This window comes from Gorilla gorilla, chromosome 9, assembly GCF_029281585.2.
Source record: "Gorilla gorilla gorilla isolate KB3781 chromosome 9, NHGRI_mGorGor1-v2.1_pri, whole genome shotgun sequence".
NCBI lineage: Eukaryota > Metazoa > Chordata > Mammalia > Primates > Hominidae > Gorilla > Gorilla gorilla.
Genome location: NC_073233.2, coordinates 135,732,299 through 135,745,592, shown reverse-complemented (window position 1 = coordinate 135,745,592; position 13,294 = coordinate 135,732,299).

Genomic DNA, 13,294 nt, shown 5'->3' with positions numbered 1-13,294 from the left:
AACAAAAAAATTGTAGAGTCCTAAGAGTTGCTTAATAATATACTAACCGTGTTTAGAGAATTCAGGTTTCTGCTCCTTTAGGAATATTCTAAATTAACATTTTATTAACCATAAATTACATTTTCTCTTGAACATGTTCAAATTCAGCTATAACCATTGTTCCCACTAGCAAGGTGCCTGCTGTGTACCAGTCATAAAGATTGCATGAGAGAAGTGAGCTATTGCTCAGAACTTTCTAGTTGTGCCAGACATATGCTGGGTTGAATTTTAATTCTCACAACAAGCACAGAGGAAACAGATGATTATTACCCATTGACAAATGAAGACAGAATATGTCATTGGCTAGATAATGGGTAGATGTGTGGTTTGACCTGACGTTTGTCAGACTCCAAAGTCCAGGCCCTATTCTTTAGTTTATACTCTATCCTCTTCAAAGCCCATACTCTACTTCTCTGAATTCTGCAGTGTGAAAAGACCCATGTCCAATAAGGGCCTGTGCAGATTGTGATTCCAATCAGATGGAAGCCAGAGTGAAAGTCACAGAGTCTTGCCTCCAAAATACCACTGAACTCCTCGTTCCCTGTGCATGGCCTAAATGCACCTCGGTAGGAGGACTGAAGAAGCCCAATCATCAGGCCAAGCTGTCTTCAGGGGTTCCTGAAGCCAGGTCCATGAATTCTGTGCCTCTGAGGAAACATTGATTATGTCCCCTTTCTTGGCTTCAAATATGGGTCAAGACAAAGACCAGAAATAGTGCCCAGTTTTTTCTCAAGTTGGGGGTAAAGAGCTCTATACATCTATGAGTAACAAGACTAAACTGCAATTCTATGGTCACCCTTTTTTCAGATATACTTTCTTCAGTCCCCTAGGACAGAACCTTCTTGGTTCCTTTGGGATCAATGTGACTTATTCTAGAGATGCTCATGTGTAAAAGTCTCTTTTAGCTTAAAAATGTGATGTAATTGTTTCTTCCTGTTTCTGTAATTCTAAGGACACCACCAAGCACTAGGCAATTAGCAGGAAAGCAGGACTTCTACTGCCCTTTCCCTAGGCCCAGGATCCTGCATCCTCTCTCCCATATGGAATCATCAGCCTAGTGATTTTCTGAGCATCATGTTGTTTCCCAACTATGAATCCTTCAGATATGCCTGCTATCCTCAACCCACAAAACCTTGATGTGGGTGTAGAGAAAGTAATGCAAGATAAGTCTGATTCACTTCATCGAAACAATTGGGGAGCTAAAGTAAAAAGTATTTTTGCCTTACTAATTTTTTCCTACTACTTTTACTCTCAAAGACGTTTTACATCTTTTGCATTATATAATGTGCACAATATCCTTAATTGTTAGGGAGAAAAGAGATTAGCATCCCTTCTCATAGTAAAACAAAATCAAAACACAAGCAAAATTAAGATCCAAATGGATGCCATGACCAAACTAGACTTTTTTGGAGCTCATCTGTAGCAGGTCTCTTCAATCCAAACACAGGACCTTTTACAGAGTCAGGATGCTTTTTCCCCTTAGTATTTATCCTGAAAGATAACACTCCCTTAGGTAGTTATTTAGGAATAGATTTATTTATGGGGGTTAATTTTTCTTCTGGAACAATCATAGTAAATACGCATATTACCTATGAACAGAAATAGTAGCCTCCTACTTCTCTCGGCAGGTTCAGAAAACAGTTCTTTTCGGAGTCTGTGAAAGGCTGTTGATACTGTCAGTGGTGTTAACCAAAGCTATACCTCAGTTGAGCCTGAGCAGCAATGCGTCTGTGCTTTCATGTGGCTAAAGCACTAACACAATTACAGTGTCCTAGCTGACTGACAGTTTTGGTTCCTGGTTTCTTAACAAGAAAAGAGATGGTATTAAACCTGGAAATTGTCTATTTTTACAGGCTTAAGGGAAATCACTCAGGTGAATAAAAACTCAAAGACCTAAGTTGAAGAGCCTCATTAGAAGATGTTTGAATATCATATTGCTTTATTCCAAAGGTTAAACACATTTAACCCAGGAGGGAGAAATCCTGCAGAAGGCAAGTGGAGCATATCTTGCTTCTCAGCTAGCTCTGAGACTGAGAGCTCAATGCCACCCACCCAGCAAGCAAGCAGACACAGTCTTGGGACCTAGAGAAACACTTTAAAGGCTAGTTTTGTTTGTTTTATTTTTATTGATTGAGACAATTTAGAATTTAGGTCAATTGACAGAGAGCGCATAGGGTCATACTCTTTCAAGGCAGCTTATATCTGGTTGTGTTTACATGAACCAATGTGTGGGCCTTGAGCGAAGTGTAGCTGAGGATAATCAGTTTCTTCATTCTAAATCTTGGCTGCAGCCTCCCCAGCACCCTATGTCCAATTCTGTATGTTTCAACAGACAAGAGATATGAAGAAGCTGATAGGGTTTAGGGAAGACATTTAAAGATAAATAATGAGGGCAAGTGATGTGGCTCATGCCTGTAATCCCAGCGCTTTGGGAGACTGAGACAGGTGGATCACCTGAGGTCAGGAGTTTGAGACCAGCCCAGCCAACATAGTGAAACCCTGTCTCTACTAAAAAATAAAAAAGTTAGCCGGTGTAGTGGCAGGTGCCTGTAGTCCCAGCTACTCGGGAGGCTAAGGCAGGAGAATTGCTGGAACTTGGGAGGCAGAAGTTGCAGTGAGCTGAGATCACGCCACTGCACTCCAGCCTGGGCAACAGGAGTGAAACTGTCTCAAAATAAATTAACTAACAAATTAATTAAAAATAAATAAAGATGAATAATGAGCAAATAATATTGTTTTAAAATAATGGGTGAAATAGTATTGTGTTTAACTATATTAAAAAACTTATTTTCTTCTGGAATATGAGGCATATAGCAATATAGTTTCTACTGAATGAGAGGAAATTGGTTTTAAACTACACTGAGATATAAGACATTGCAAAGAAATGTGTCTTAGTCTGTTTTGTGCTGCTATAACAGAATACCTGAGACTGGGTAACTTATAACAACTGAAACTTATCAGCTCACAGTTTTGGAGGTTGGGAAGTCCAGTGACACAGTGCCAGCATCTGGCAAGAGCCTTCTTGCTGTGTCATCACATAGTAGAAGGCAAGAGGGCAAGAAGGGAAAGCGGGCTCTGAACCTACCCTTTATAACAGCACCAATCCCACCCATGAGGGTGGAGCCCTCCTGGCTTAATCACTGCTTAAAGGTGCCAGCTCTTCATACTGTTACAATGGCAATTAAATTTCAACATGAGTTTTGGAGGGGACAAACATTCAAACCATAGCCAAAAAAAAAAAAAAAACAACTACTTGTGTTGAAAAGTTGAATGCCTTGCCTTGAAGTGGAAGTACAGTTCTACGGGACTGTCCAATGATCTTTCCATAATGCAATGATGCAGGAACTCAACAGACAGTGCTGTGGGTTGGTTTCACTTTTGACTACTAGCAATTTAGCATGATTCAAAGAGTGATTGCCTTTTAAGGTACAGAAGAGCAAGAGGTTGAAATAGAGGTCTTTCCTTCAAGGTCTAGCATAAATACCACCTCCTCTAAAAGTCTTCCCCTACCTCCTGAGAAGGAATTAATTTCTTTCTCCTCATTACTTCCACTAGATAATTAATTTCTCCCTCCTCATTAATTCCACCTTTTCTATGGTGTTTATCAGAGTCTTCTTTATAATATAATTAGCTAGTTCTCTAATAAATACCATATTTCCTCCTGACAGTTGCCATGTCCTGTTCATTGCTGTGCACTTCACAGTGCCCAGTAGGATGCCTGGCACTAGCAGAAATTCAAAATGTAAACTGGATTTAAATAAACAAAACTATCTGGCTCTCTCAGGGAAATTTAAAGAAACAGATGAAGAAATATTATCCCTGGGGACTTGACTTTCATATTTGAGAAACAAGCTTCATCTACATTTAGGTCAAAATATAAAAATCTTAAGCAGAACACAATTAAACAGCATCAGATTAGAAGGATTCAGAAGAAAGGAGTCAAGACAGATGAGCTCTGAAGAAGATTTCCAAAGTGTCTACCATCTGCACAGTATTAAAATTGTTTTACATACAATCTCATTTAATGCTAAAAAAGTAAAATACAAATTTAAATTGCAAAATAAATGTTATTGTTCCCACTTTAAGGATTGGAAAACTGAGGTTTAAATAGCCTACGTAATTTGTCTGAGACCACGTGGCACTATTAAATGATTAACTTGGACTCATAATTAGAATCCAGGTTATCTTGGCAGCACTCTGGTGACTCTACTGTGCAGATTTGCCTTGTATAATAAATGTAACATGAAGGAGAGGAAAAGGGTACAGATTATAGGGAAGGTGAGAGTGGCTCTGATATGCTAAGTGCTCATAAAAACATAGCTTGTGCCATGCGTGGTGGTGCACACCTGTAATGCCAGCTCCTCAGGAGGCTGAAGCAGGAGGATTGCTTGAGCCTGGGAGTTTGCTCTAGTGAGCTATGACTGAACCTATAAAAATTGCACTCCAGCCTGGGTGATAGAGCTAGGCCCATCTATTAAAAAAAGATAACTCCTGATCTCAAGCTCTTGCCTCCCACCCAATAAACCAATCAAATGTTGATATTTCCTGGGGTTTCTTTGTTAAGTTGGTTGTGGTTGCTATCTGTCCCACTGTGGTGAGTTGATAACATGATTCATAACCATCTTTATCAGGTCTAATAAATGACACTTTAGCTACCTGAATCTCTGGGTCTGAGAGCTAGCCCCTCTTGGTATGATCTGGCCCACACCAGACAAAATCAAGTTTCCTCTCTCACTCCAGGCTTCCTGGACCTGATGAGGTCTTCAAACTAGAGTTCAAACTAAATGTTTTCCCATTTCAGTCTCAATGGAAGTGGAAAATTTCTCTGGAGAAGAGTCGTTATGCATAGACATGAAATTCCATGGCTCATCTGAGCCCAGCTGCTGGGATAAACCTGAGCTAGAAACTTTAATGCAATGTGAACTTTAACATGACAATTAGCACAGGGATCTTTTCCCTGAGGCAATTAACTTCTGCTCTTCTGTCTAACCATGATTTCAGCACTGGCAGCAGGCAAGAAATGTCACCACTACAGTCACAGTCAGTCAGCTTAGACTTGTACCCACAGGGGTCATTCAATTCAAGATATCTTTGCATTGTTCATGCTTGGAGACCCAAGATTCCCTTCAGGTGCTATGATTACATTAGAAGAGAAATAATCACCAGTGGCCCCCAAACCAAGCCAGACTTCTCAACATCTGGAGAATGCTACCACGGTGCATCCCTATGCTGGCATTTTCTCAGTGCTGTTAATAAATAAATGGAACTCCATATATTCCTCCATTTATGTCCCTAAATGGTAGCTGCTTGGGGATGCATAGATGTGTTATTGGCCACCAGGGACTCTCTTCAGTGGTGGAATGTCCTGTATTCAAAATAGGCAACAGATAAACAGTAGAAAACAACAAATTTGGGAAATTTATAGAAAAAACATTCAAAACCTATCTCTAAATCAATTTGAAAATGTACTCAACTCAAAAAAGAAAAGAAGAAGCAAAAAGGAAAAGAAAAGAAAGTCTGGGATATATCATCCTGGCAGAGAAGGAGGCGGGGTAATATTGTGACGTTATCCTCAAATCTAAGAAGACAGAGAGCCAGCCATCCTCACTGAGAAAGACATGGGAAGAAATGTGACTGATTGTAGTAGAAAAACCTCAGGTTAGTTATAAAAAATCCCTTTCTGTGAAGTGTAGGAGGTCCTGGAACAAATGAGTAAAATATAATTTACAAACGTTCTCCTAGAGAGCATGAGGAAAGTGTCTTAAAGCAATTCTGCCTAGAAACAGGATCTATAGAATTCTTGATACTCAAATGTGTCCCGTAGATCAGCCGATCGGGCATCACATGGTAGCTGGTTAAAATGCAACATCTTAGGTACTACACCAGATACACTAAATCAGAATCTGCATTTTTAAAAGACCCAGGTATACATTAAGCATCAGGTCCAGATAAACAGCTGAATTTATCTATGGCTTAGACAGCATTAATGGTATACAGTCGTTTTTTGTTTTTAAAGAAAATTAACAGCCTGCAAAGCTAGAGATTTTCTCCTGTTTCCTATTGCCTTTCTGGTTTCCTCAGCTTGCAGTGCTCACAGCTGCCTGTATGCATATTCAGGAGCACCAGTGACCTTGAATTGGATGGCAAGACTGGGGTGACGACCTTGGCTACAGTCATCCCTGAATGCCTCAGCATCTGTGTCATGATTTTAATTTTTGAAGAAACTTTTTGTCAACTAAGTCATGTATATGCACATACAAACACACGAGCATAAACACACACAAACAGAATGTGTTTTGAAAAGAAAAAAAATCATAGTCTTGATTTGTGTAATGAAATAATGTTATCCCAATATTGTTTGTTAAATTCTCTAGCCTGCCTTCATCTCTTTTATTTCAAATGATTTAACTGTTGATTAGGTATCGAAAAATCTTGATGCTCATATCACCACTTAAAAATCTTATTTCCAAAATTGTAAGCATTTAATATTTTACAGCATATTGACGGTGCCTCTGCTTTTTCTTCCTGGGCCACGTGTCAACTGTATCCATCAAAGGAGAACTTCCATGTTTCCCCTTTGCATGGTTGAAATGTGACTTGTGAGGGCAGATCTGAGTGATGGGTGCTCCTCAGGCTGCTTTTTGCTCCTCCTTGTTTCCCAAACTTTATCTTTCTGCACTGCTCCTTGTATGTGTTTGGAGAAGCTCACTGCTCCCATGGGGCAGGAGGAGAAAGGCACAAGCACTATGTCTACTCTGGTAATATATTAGTGGCACTACTCAGGAAATAGCAATAAACAGAGAGTCACAGAATTTTAGAAATTTTAAAGGGATTTGTAGATCACCTGGTTAAACTTCTTCGTTCTACTGATTGGGAGACTAATCAGAGAGGGAGTCTGTATAACCCCAACTTATGTAGCTATTTAGTAACAGAGCTGGGACTAGTGTTCCTAGCTAGTTTTCCTAACTTCTGGTCCAACTGCCTTTTTCATGCACACATGCAACAAAAAAATATATATATCTTCTAAACTAAATCACACCCTCACAAGATCACACATACCATGAAAGGTCAGGGACCATGTCTATATTGTTCATTACCATGTTCTTCCTGCATAGGCATAAGAAAGCTCCAAAGGCATATTTATTAAACAAAAGAACACATTAGCAGCTTTTTCTTGAATTTTCTGTTCATAGCTTAGCATAGCCAAACAAATTAATATTCAGTCTAGCTATGTCCTGATCTAATAACCTATAGTATTTCTGCCCACATATAACCATCTCCAGTATTCCTTCAGAACACGAGTGGTTAGTTAGGTTTCCAGAAGTAGTGATGGGCTTATACTTTTTCTGGTCTCAAAGCAACTGCACACTGTGAGATAGCATTAAAGGGACTGGTCGTGTTGCAGAAGAAAATGTATCCTAGATGAAAGGGGGTGGATTACGCATGAGCAGGCAATCAGGGAGAGAGGTGATGGGCATGGTTCTTCTAACTTCATGACTAACACTGAACCAAGTTATTTCTAAAGACACCTTTCTACTTGTTCCTCAAAACACCAAAATACTAGTGAGAAAAGGAAAAAAGTATGTGTGTACATATATGTGTGTGTATATATATATGTTTATGTATGAAAGTGTATGTGTGTATATAGTGTGTATGTTTAAGTGTGTGTGTATATATACATATATACACACACAAACACAAAACCACGCCCTCTTCATATACATATATATATATATATATATATATATATATATAGTGAGAACATAAATATGGCTTGATGTTTATTATTTTCTCAAGGATGTGTGGGCCAGGGTAGTCATTCTTTGTTTCTGATTTTGTTTTTTCTCTCAAGACTTCTCAACCTTGATAACATTCACCACCACCATCCCCAATGTCTCAGTGGTATGTATGAATCGATGGGTAAATAGTGGGAGGGAGGAATAATATTAGAGTCCCCCATTTCACCTATGTGGAAAATGATGAATACTGTAGCTTCATATATTGATCCAAATGTGTTATATCTTTCCAGTCATCCTACATAGTTTATTTCTATAATAGATATTGTTCTTTGTCAAGGTCAAAACAAAAGGAAATATTGGACGAACCCATTTTGTTCCACTACCACTGACACAGTTGTAAAATTGTACTGTACTGTGGGATATGGATAATTTAACATGAAAATTCATGTTGAGGTTTATTTCTGAAATACAGGAAAACAACTAGTTTGGGGAACAATTGATTATCTTTGCATTTGTAATTAACACAACTAACAAAGGAAAAGAAACAGAAAAAAATAACTTAGTTTTAGTCATTGGATTCACATATTGCTGGAAAGGACTTTTCACCCTGATTTAGACGCAGTTCTGCTCTTCACCTGAAAATATAAATACCAGAGGCCATATACTCAGTCATCAACATACTGAAGATTTAGTGTCTTAAAATATTGAAGCATTGGATAATTATCATATATTTTCAATACTTAAATGAAAGCAGTCAAGAAACTTTTCTCACATTTTAATAAACAGCTAAAATGTGTTAATGTTCACTATTTACCAGGCACTCTGCCATTTAATTTCATAATAACTAATTTATATTGTTACTATTATCATACTTTCCAAATGAGAAAATTAGGGTTTAGAGAAAATTTAGAGAGTTAGGTCATGCAACTAGTATCCATAGACTTGGGATAAAAATCCTGCTTTAACTGTTGAACCATAGCTCATAATGAATGTGTGCTTTTCAGAAAAAATAAAACTAAATGAGTTCAAGGAGAACCATCAACTTTAAAACCCACACCAACCAATTTTCCAGCCTGATACCTCTCAGAGATAGAATCCAGGGTCATTTTGTCCAACTTGCTCATTTTACAGGTGAGGAAGGTAAGTGATGTAACTAAGTGTATGAAGCTAGTTAGTAAAACTGGAACTGGAATCCACGTTTCGGAATCCTCCCACATTAGCAATCTCTCTGCTGTACCATTCTGCTTCTCCACGAAGCAGAGATAAATTTGAATTCAATGTAGAATTATAGTTATGAATAACAATTTTGAGTCAGTTGTTCAGCCTCCCCAAATTTTCCAACTTAAATTGATAGCCAAACAGCCAGAACCTAGGCTTAGAATTAAGCCATCTTGTCTGGAATCATGATTTTCTTGGGTCATCATTGAAACCAGGTCCTCTGCATCATCACTGTCACCAGGACATCCATCTCCACACTGAACATCGATGAAACGGACCCGGCTGTCCACTGTTCAATACTCCCTTCCAATGCACCTTATGGAACTTCAACTTAGAGTTTTCCATCGGCAAACTTTTTTAATATCCTCAATCTTTCCTTAAATGTTCTTTTCCTCTGTTGTCCTAAATGAAAGTTTTACTACCCCTCAAATGACACAAACCACTGGACCTGATGATGAGAGTGGGTCCTTGTCTTGCTCATTTCCACTTCCAAACAATTCTTTCACAGTTTTCCATCCATTGTTCTATCTCCTCTGGAGTTTGTGCCATCAGGCGATGCCACTCCCCACCCCACATCGTGTTTGTCATCACCAACTGCCCATCATTTCTTCCCTTCATGGAAGTTTTTATGTCTTGGCATAATATCTTCATCCCCACCTTTATTCTTGTCATCATTGTTGGTGACTTCAACATCCACATGGGTTATCCCTCCTTCCTTGTCTTTCAGTTCCTTGCTTACTCACTTCCACAGTTTTATTCCTCCTCTCCCCGTCAGCCAGACACTTGCCTTGTTCATATTCCTAATTTTACCATTATATCAGTTAGGAACTAGAACCCAAGTGATCTGGAATTATCCTCTTAATTCATTTATTTTTTGAAATTCTATTTTCTGTTAGCCCACACTAGATTCTAATTTTCTTCAAAACAGGGACCTTATCTATTTAGTTCGTCATTTTATCTTCAGAATCTAGAGTAGTACCTGGCATAAAGTGGGCACTCAATAAGTATCTGTTAAGTAAGAAAGGGATGGTAACACACTGAATCCTATACATAGGGATGCTAATAAATCCTCCCAACCCCTGAAGAACTCACAATTTGCTAGAGACTTACAACTTAGCTACACAAGTGAGAGGGAAAAAAAAGGCCTTATAAAATAAAATGTTAAATCATAAGAATGGTAGGAGTAATAGGTGTTTATTCATTTATTGTTTCATTTATTTATTTATCCATTCATATATCCATTTAGCCAACACATTTTTACGGAGCACTTTCTATGTATTCAGCTCTCTTGAGCAAATAGTTTCAAAGATGAGTGAGACATTATTTCTGCCTTCAATTACATTACTTTGTTGGGAGAAGAAGACATGGGAGAGTCTCCCTTAAAACAGGGAGAAGTAGCTACAGCTGACCATGTATGTAAGCACGACCTGCTCACTCTCAATCAACTCCCTCCCCTTATACACAGGCTCCAACAAGAGAGAACTTATATGTATAGACATACAAGTTATTGTGTTTTTCTTCTCAGAGTATCTTTTTAGGTGATAGAGGCAGAGGTGTCATGTCAGAAACATCAAAAAGGCAATGGAGGGACACCCTGTCTCTTAAAATAAAGAAAGAAATAATAGAAGAAAAAGAAACCTCAAACATTTTTTACATTTGCATTGGTATATAGAAACAAGATGAAATCTAAGAAAAGTGACTGACATATTTGCTTTAAGAGCATGTATTTTCATCTCTTCCAGGTGTGTTTTCTGAGGCTTCTATCATAAGACTGCCGACTATTTCAAAATTAAAAAAGGAAACAAACATATGCATTGTATGTCTTTTGCAGCTTTGTATAAACTTACTTGAGGACTGAGCTTACAACAGGAAAAATGGTGCTGACTGAAACTAGAAGTGGAAAGTAAAGAGGAAGAATGGGTGTTGTAAGTTAGGGTAAATTTTGCTGCAAATCAAATGGGTCCAAATCAGCAGGTGTTAAAGGACAGTCCCTAGTCCAGACATGGGGTAGATGCAGTGATTCTGCATGAGGCTGGCAGCTCACAAAGCCAGGCTGTTTGCCCCTCTCGTCTCTGCCTTCCCCGGGCATGGCTTTGTCTGCTGGCTCCTGCTACGTCTGCATCAGGCACAGCCATGACATTTGAACCCCAAAGTATCCATGCTAAAGGGAAAGAGTGGTCTTTTCTTTTCTGAAGTAAAAAAAAAAAAAATTATCTAAAACTTTTCAAAAGACATTCTCTCAAATCCCTGTGACTGGAATTACATCACATTTCTATTCTTGAATTCATACTCATGGCTAAGAAATGGAGTAATACATTGGTTTCTTGGATAAGTCAGGCCCAATCTGGCAGCCATGGCCAAGGTCAACTTCTGCTGTGAACATGGTTGCATGGACCCTGGAAATCATGATTCTTTTAAGGAAGGAGAGGGGAGTGAATGCCAGGTAGTCAGGGCCAGCTACATAATGTGCAGAGCCAGAGCAAACCGAAAATGCAGTCTCCCCTTCCCATGACAGAGGGCAACCACCAAGGGAATGTCACTTTGCCCTGGGTCCAGGGTAAATGAGAGACACTTCCCCCACTCCTGCTCCCCAACAAGTTATCAAATGCACCATGGCACTGCCAGCCCAGGGCAAGGATGGCCACCACCTCGCTTTACCCAAAAAGGCTACAGGGTGTAAGTACAAACCCGATCCTGCCAAACCTGCTCCAAGGCCCTGCTAGGGGAAGAGGGAAGGCTGACGGAGGGCTTCGCCTACACCTAGCTTGGACAGCAGAGGATGGCAAAGGCCATCAAGCTAGGGCAGGGAGTGAGAGCCAAGGTGAGCAGTTACTGGAACCAAATAAAAGGTAACAGAAAACAGAGAACCCAGCCACCCAGCCCAGGATGCCAGGAGGCAGCTGGAGGTGGGAGCTCTCAGCTGAAGCTCTCAGCCCCAGCATGCCCTCCATGAAACCCTGAGTTTGCAGAGCATTAAATCTGAGTGTGAGGCCTTTCTGAGCAGGGCCCTGTGTGACTGTGCTGGCCGCATACACATGAAGCTGGCCTTAGATGGCAAGCAACAGTGTTAGAGAACAGGGGTTCGGGAAAACAAAGAAAGGCTCTGAGAATAGCCTGAAAACCGAGGGACCCAGGAAGCTGGTGTGTAATATTAGCTCTATCGTCACTACTGACAAAAGATTGAGAGGGAAGAAGAGCTTTTTAAAAGTTATAGGGAGGTAACAGCCAATCCCATTTGTGCGAGGTGGCAGAGCAGGCACAGTGTTCTGGAAATTCACTGCAGACTTCTCTGGCTCTGCATTTCCTCCCTGTTGTGACCTGATCCCGTTCAAGGTTTTTAAGAGAATGCTCTTGAGCCAAAATGAGGGACGGGGGGAGAAAAGGAACAAGTGCCAACTCATAAGGAGAGAGATGATTCCTTATTAAAGGGGAATTATTAGTACACGCTCCATATCCTGTCAAATCTTAAAAAAGTGGTCAATGTTATTTAGCATCAGTCACAGCAGCATATAGTAATTCCTCTGGTGCAGGCTTGGCCCAGCACATCTGCATGAGAGAGATTAGTCACATCCCACGGAGAGGGGTGATTTCAAAGCTTTAGTTTTAACCTGGTGGGCATGAAAATGCTCTAAAATGTCTCCCCTGAGATCTTAATGATGTGCCTTTACACACTTTCTACATTAAAAAATGCTTGAGAGATAAAAGTGCAAGCCCTTCCCATTTAATATTTACAGGCCACATTATTAAAAGGGGAAGATCAGCTCTTCTCAATGGGAGTTGCCTATAGAGAGATTCATGTCCTGGGAGGTCTCTGTCCCAGCCTGGCTTGCAGAAGAAGATTCTAATACCATTCTCAAACCTTCAGTGTAAGACTTGACATCAGACTGAAGAGGGCTGAGAAATAAAGTGTTTTGCTTAAAATATGCTAAGTGAAAAGAGAGACTTTGCAAAATTGAATGCTAGAAGGAAATATATCAGTATTTTAGCTGTGTGTAGTGGAGCCACAGGTGATTATTTTTTCTTTGTCTATTGTTCCCAAGTTTCTATAATGAGAGTAAATTATTTTTAATAGGAGAGCTGTATGCAGACATATGCATACATACACATATATACATATAGCACATACATGAACATACATACGTATACTCAGATACTTACACAGAGGTATATTTCTATGTTGCATACCTACAAAAAAATACACAAATTTTGTGAAATAAACCAAGCATTTTTATTTATTCGCAAAAAAGATAGCTTAAGATAGTCAAGACCTATAAAACATCATGGAATCTAGGACTGGA